Source organism: Solanum stenotomum, chromosome 3 (genome assembly GCF_019186545.1).
Source record: "Solanum stenotomum isolate F172 chromosome 3, ASM1918654v1, whole genome shotgun sequence".
Classification (NCBI taxonomy): domain Eukaryota; kingdom Viridiplantae; phylum Streptophyta; class Magnoliopsida; order Solanales; family Solanaceae; genus Solanum; species Solanum stenotomum.
In genome coordinates, this window is record NC_064284.1 from 39,875,509 (window position 1) to 39,882,785 (window position 7,277).

Sequence of the window (7,277 nt, forward strand, 5' to 3'; positions counted from 1 at the left end):
TAACAACATGAGGAACACATAAATCATGAAAACTCATTTTCTTACTTAAACATGAATTTCTCAAGAACATGCATAACATAAGGAGATCATGGAAACACATAAATCACACATGACTCCAAAACATGCAACAATCTACAAGGAACTCTTTGTCACAGACTAGAATAGAAATAGAAGAAAAAGATGAGAATATAAGAATTCTCAACAATCTTGCTATTTAAGCATACCATATCCCCCTTGGAAGAAAACCTCTACTAAGTCTAACATCAAAGTTTAACAAATAGCATAGGGATATTAATAAAATATTTACATCTACAGGGAACCATCAACATACTGACGCCTTAATCCGGAAGGGCTCCTTTGTCATCTCTAGACCATTGTGCATAGAAGTGACCATACTTTTTAGCATTGGGTTCCGGACCACTAAGAGAAGCTTGCTTGACCTCTCTCCCTTTTTCCATGAGTGTCACGCAATATCTCATTTTATGACCTTTCTTTCCACACCCAACACAACCATCCGTGCCAGCTAGGCACTTACCCACTTGTTGCTTCCCACATTTGGCATATGTAGATCTCTGAAAAGAATAACCACCCCCATCTCCTCCTTGAGATTTATGTTTAGACACCCTATCCTTGTTGACCATTGGGGAATCTTGGATTGAGGACCTCTTTTTGTCTCTCTATTCTTTCTCTTGAGTTTTGACTCCTCAATTTGTTGATCATACACGATAAGCCTCGAGATATTCATGTTATCATGGAGCATTGTTGTACGACATTCATCTCCAACTAAGTCGAACACACCCATCACAAATCTACTCATCTCATCCCTCGGATCCGCCACCATAGATAGAGCATACATGGATAGTTGGGTAAAATTTTAAAGCATACTCTTGAGTCATGCTAGCTTGCCTAAGGTTAATGAATTCATCAACCTTAGTTTCCTCAACTCACGGGGAAAGAACCTATCAATAAATGCTTTCTTAAACACCTTCCAATCAATGAGACCCGCTCCTACCGGCCTATTGTTTCTTCCATTGAGTATACCAAACTTGAGTAACATCGTTCAATTGGTAAGCGGCTAGCTCCGTTTTTTCTACCGAAGTCACCCCCATGGCATTATGTATCTTATAAACCTCATCCACAAACTCTTCAGGATCCTCTCCCACTTTGGAACCAAGAAACTCGGGAGGATTTATGCTAACTAAATCTCTCAATCTAGAAGTCGTAGAGTTCACATTAGGGTTAACATGAATCCTAACATCATTGTTGGCTTGGACCGTCATAGCTTTGACTTGATTTGTCACGGCTTGGGCCAACATTAGAAGATCCGACCTAACTTCCACATCCGACATAGCCGAAAGGTTAATTGGAGATTGATTAGCTTGATTCTATTGAGGAACTTCTTCATTAACATTATTACCCGCCATTCTCCTTGCGTTAGCCCTTTGTGTATTCATATCTTGAAGACACAAAAGACGGATTTGGAGATGGACTTTATAGAGTTAAACTCTATGGCTCGACTTAAAAATAATGAAAGAAGTGTAGCTTCCTAACATCTTATAGCCTCTCATTCATAAATGTGGTGTACTTCACAGTATGAACAAGACTCTACTAGACGTGGCTTATGAGACATCATCCTATAATCATTCTAAACCTTGTGCTGTGATTCCAAGTTTGTCACGACCCAAGAGTATCCCCTAGATAATAAAAGGCACATAGAACCCTGAAAGGCTCCATGTAAGACACTTAGCATATCATAACATAAGAGATAAGAAATGATACGAAAATTATAAACTTTTATCCATACAATCAAAGTCCTATATAAAAGCAAGCGGAAGTCTAACTTATCTCAATTAGTCATCTAATACAATCTTTGAATCAACAATCGGGACACAACCCTTTCAACATAATCCAAAACATAAAATGACTAGAAAGAAATTACTAATGAATCATATGTCCTCGAATCTTAAGGACTCACCACAAGCTAGGGGAATAGTCTATCCACGCTTGCACCACAAGAAGGTCACTTTAAGAACCGGAACCTACACTTTGTGAAAAATGTAGAAAATATGGGTTAGTAAAAAAATACACCAAGTATGATACCCATGCATAAAATCCTTGAAAAAAATGCTAAAAAGGACATTTTAGTTGAAAATCATGCTAAATGCTAAGTATGAGAAACATCATGAACTTTAGTGTACAAACAAAAGTGACAAGCATATTCAACACATAAATCATCATAGCATAATAAAAATATACCATAAGCACCCTTAAAGTGTACTTGTGCAATGCATGAGTAAGATCTCATACTCCTACTCATACTAAGTAAAGCTTTTTGAGTAGTCATAGTTTATAGTTCATGTTATCATACTCAATACTTACATCATCATATCAAATTAAAACAATCTCATAAGTAACCCTAAGTTATACTTGTGGAATGCATAGATGAAGTCACATACCCCCATCTATACTAAGTACCACTTTTAGGCCACCATAATAATACTTACCATTCTTTGATCTCATCTTTAGTTATTTCTCATAGACAAGAAAACCTTCACATTTACTAAGTCATATCAAGGAAAGCAACTCATAACAACAATCCACATTAAGCATACTTCATTACATTTAGCCTTCATATCAATATACTTAGTAGCATCATCATAAGCATATTTCATAAAGCATTCTAACATTAAGGAACGCACCATAACTACTCTCAAATCCAACTTGTGCAATGCATGGATGAAGTTCCATACCCCCCCCCCCCACCCACACTAAGTAGTGCATTTTTGAGAAGCCATAGTTCATTATTATTCATTGTGGGGGTAAGCCTTACCCGACATGGACGATGTGAGCAAATCATGGAATCCCGGTATTACCCACACCGAATAAGGGAGTCCTACTTGCCTTGTGGAGAACCGTCAATTTAGCTTAGGTGGATCCACTAACTAATAACCTATGTGGGTACATAGTTTATGGGATACAAAGATTGCTACTAGATACCCCGCATCAACTCACGTATGGGCATCTATCTCAAGAGATTGCTACTTCGTACCCCACCTCAACTCAAGTATGAGTATCCATCGCAATCAATATCCACCTGGTTCTTATCATTATTCCCCACAGAGTACTTAGAATTCATTACTTTAGTTCATTATTATGGAATAAAGAGATTGTTACTAGATACCCCGCCTTAACTAATGTGAGGGCATCTATCTTATCCCAACATCATTCATAGGATAGCTCATAGATTGAAAGATTATAGTAGCGTTTCAACTAAGAATCTCCATATTGTGAGGAAACCTCAAGACATGTCATTATCATTCGTAAGTGTATAATTGAGAATAGCCTTTCAACCAACACATCAACTTTAACATAATTGGAGAAAATTCATTCATACTTCATTCATATGTGTGTGTGTGTGAATAGACTTTCAACAACCCCACACTTACACCATATTCATAATCACATACATATATCTCTTAGTTATGCTTAATTCCCATAAATTTCCCTTCAAGGACCATAGATCATGATTCATCAATAGACAAGGATTACTACATTATACATAGATAATAACATGATTCAAATAGTTCAACTACTACAAGCACATCCTCATGATATTTATCTATCTACAATTCACCCACATCAGAAGTTCATAGATTGGGACATGTGTATTTCACGGTTCCTTGGGGCAAATTCAACATATAAACCATAAGGATTCTTAAATTAATACATAATTCAAGTAAATTAATTTATAACATTCATAATTCTACAACATTCTACTAACACCGATCAATACCTACACTTTAAGATCCACTTTGAGAAAATATAGGAATTTATGGATTCTTGAGGAATTCATCATAAAACAGTATTAAATCATCAATTTGATCATAATATAAAGTAATTAAATCATTGAAATCGTTTTTGATGTGAATCCATGACTTGGAGTAAAACCCTAGCTTTTTGGGTAAAGTAACAAGTTTGAAATTGAGTTTGGAGGGACTCCATGGATGAAAACTATCCATGGATCAAATACTACCTTACCTTAGGTGAATAAATCTAACAAATTTGTGTCAAAAAGCCTCATTCTTCAAGCCCTAGCTTTTTCTTCTTCTTCTTCTTCTATGGAGTTTTAGAGAGAGAAATATTTGGGAGGGAATGAGTTTATTTTAAAGTCTTGGAAGAATGATTTAAGTCCCTTAGATTAGGGGTCTATTAGGTTTATATATGTAGTTAAATTTTTATTAAAATGATCCTAGTTAAATAACTAATTAACTCTAAGCCCTTCCCTTAACCCCTAACTTAATTGTCAAAGCAATCCCACCAACGAGACCCACCCACAGACCGTTGGTGGGTCCACAGACCATTCTTGTCTTTCGTGGTGGTGGATTGGAGCTTGAAGATTTCAGGGAAGGTCATACCTTGACCCACGACCGCTTTCTACCGGGCGTCATTCCATCAATTTGATCATAATATAAAGTAATTAAATCATGGGAGGCCACTGTTTTGGGCAGATTTTTGGGCTGTTTTTAGGGTCCTCCTCAAAGACCTTTGGTTGGTCCTTGGGGGGTTGTACCTTGACATTTAAACCCAAAAACATCTATATTGAATACCGGGAGATATTTACAACTATAACCTTTATGTTAAACCCAATTGGGCTACTAGTTTATATATTAGGCTCTAGCTTCGTATACTAGTGTTTACCGGGTGTTACAGGAGGCCAACCACGGTCCATGGACAGAACCACAGACCATAGGTTTGTCCATGGATGGTCACCCAAAAATAGTCAGGAAGCCTAGAACCACGGCCTGGACCAATGGACCTTCATTCAGTCCATAGTCCGTGGTTTAGGGTCTATAGGCCAGGGACCCAAAATTCTTGTTTTTGAAACAAACAACGGATCTGTAGGATGGACCGTCGGTCCAACCAGAGCCCGTCGGTCAGGGTCGTAGGTCAGGGGTCGACAGTTACTTTTAGGGAATGTTGAGTTTTTTTCCTAATTATTTTATCCTAGTACTACGTCATTTTGGATATCCGTAAGACTCTTATATAAGTGATTTTAACCCCAAATTCATTAATTCACTTCATTCTCTTCAAATTCACCAAAAGAAGTTGAGTCTTTCTCTCCCAAAGATATTTCTCTCTATAATCTTAAAGAAGAATATTCAAGCTAGGGTTCAAGATCAAGCCTTCATTCTTCCATTGCTTTTGGGCTTTGATAGTAAGATCAAGCCTTCATTCTTCCATTACTTTGGTTTTTATCCATGAATTCCTTCCATTCATGGAGTTCCAAAATTCTCCTATTGTCAAAAGTAGAAATCCCTAATTGAGTTAGGGTTTTCTTCAGTTGACATGGGTTCTCTTCAATGTTGATTTAAATGATTAAATTATGATCTTTTATGCATGAATTGATGAAATACTATGATTTTTCTGATGATCCCCCTTGAACCCATGTAAATCCTATGTTTTCAAATTGTGATGATGTTTTGTGGGTTTAGAATTATGAAATAGGATATTATGAAATTAAGCATGTTCTTATGAGATTTATGTAAATGTTTTTAGGATGCTTTTAGAGTAAAGTATCAATGATGAGGATTGTTGTTGTGGTGTTGACAGGATTTCTCATAAACACATTAAAGCATGATTTGTGAAAGGACATTCTCACATATAGGATTCTTAGTGTTGAAAGGTTTTATCAACTAAACTAGGAATCAAAGATTTTAGGAACTATTCCATTAAGACCTAGCTTGGATTGGTTACTAAGTTGTACCTTTCCATGGATGATAGTATTACTAGCTTGGATTGGTTACTTAGTTGTACCGCTCCATGGATGGTGCATTACTTATCTTGGATTGGTAAGATGACGTGCCATTCCATGGATAATAAGAAAAAGTTAATGAAATGACTACTCCGTGGGAATTATGCTTAGCACCGAGAGGATATTGAGATGGAAGGTTTCCTAATAGTAGATATCGGGTTTCTAGTAGCAATCTCCTTATCCATTACGTATTTTCCCTCATAGTATAATTATGTATATAGACATTAACTAGTGGATCCACTTTAACTCAGATTCATTGTCCTTACTTGGCAAGTAGGACACCCCTTTTTTGGTGTGGGGTAGACACTTGATTCCATAATGATAGCTCACATGGGCTTATATGTCGGTTAAGGCTTCTTCCCACAAACAAACAAGCAAAGTTATGACGAACCAGGGTTATTTCAAGGATATATCGTAAGTATGTTTTAAGATGATGTTCACTTGCATTGATCATAATTTATTACTTATGATTTCTAACTTTCAAGATTTATATTTTAGCTTGATCAATACTTACTCATGAATGTCCCTTTTTAGCATGTTTTAAATGTTTTATGCATGACTATAATACTTGATACATTCTATTGTACTAACGCATACTCTTGCTTGGATTTCCCCAAATGTAAGGTTTGACATTCAGGGTTCACAGTTTCATGGCTAGAGTTTGTTGGAGAGATTCTGAGTTGTGGTGAGTCCCTTGATGGAGTTGATCGTCGAAGGGCTTAAGCTTATCAGTCAGTTTGTCACAACCCAAGGTAATCCCTAGGTGTAACATGGCGTATAAGACCTATAGAGGCCTTACACAAGCCACTTAGCATACATAACAAGATATAAAAAAATCAAAAGAGGTAAAGAGAAACATTTAAAGTCTAAGAGTTTTATCAAAGTAAAGCGGAAGTCTACAAAAGTCTCATATGCCATCTAATACATCAAGAGTGACCGGGACGTAACCCTCACGTCACGTACAAAGTCTGAAATTAAGAAATGACTAAGAGCTATAAAAGTCCGGTCCTCGAAGCATGAGGACTCACCACAACTCAGAATCTCTCCAACAACATCTAACCACTAAATTGTGAACCCTAAATGCCAAACTTACCTTTGAGGAATTGTAGGCAAGAGTATCCGTTAGTATAACAATGAACCAAGTATGATACACATGCATAAAATCACTTATAAACGTACTAAAAGGGGACATTTTATAATATGCAAGGACCAATTTAGAAACACATGATTCAAGGTTCAAATACATAGATCATGAATCAAGTTGATACAAGTAAAGTCACCCTTATGTTCCTTATTAGATACTTCTTTAACTAACCATAAATCATCATAACATGTGGGAAGTAGTCTTAACTGACATGTAAGACCATGTGCGCTAACAACATGGAATATTCTGTCTCCCACGCCGAAAAGGGTTGCCCTGCTTGCTAAGGTAAGACCCTAAACATCTAGCTTACGTGGATCCACT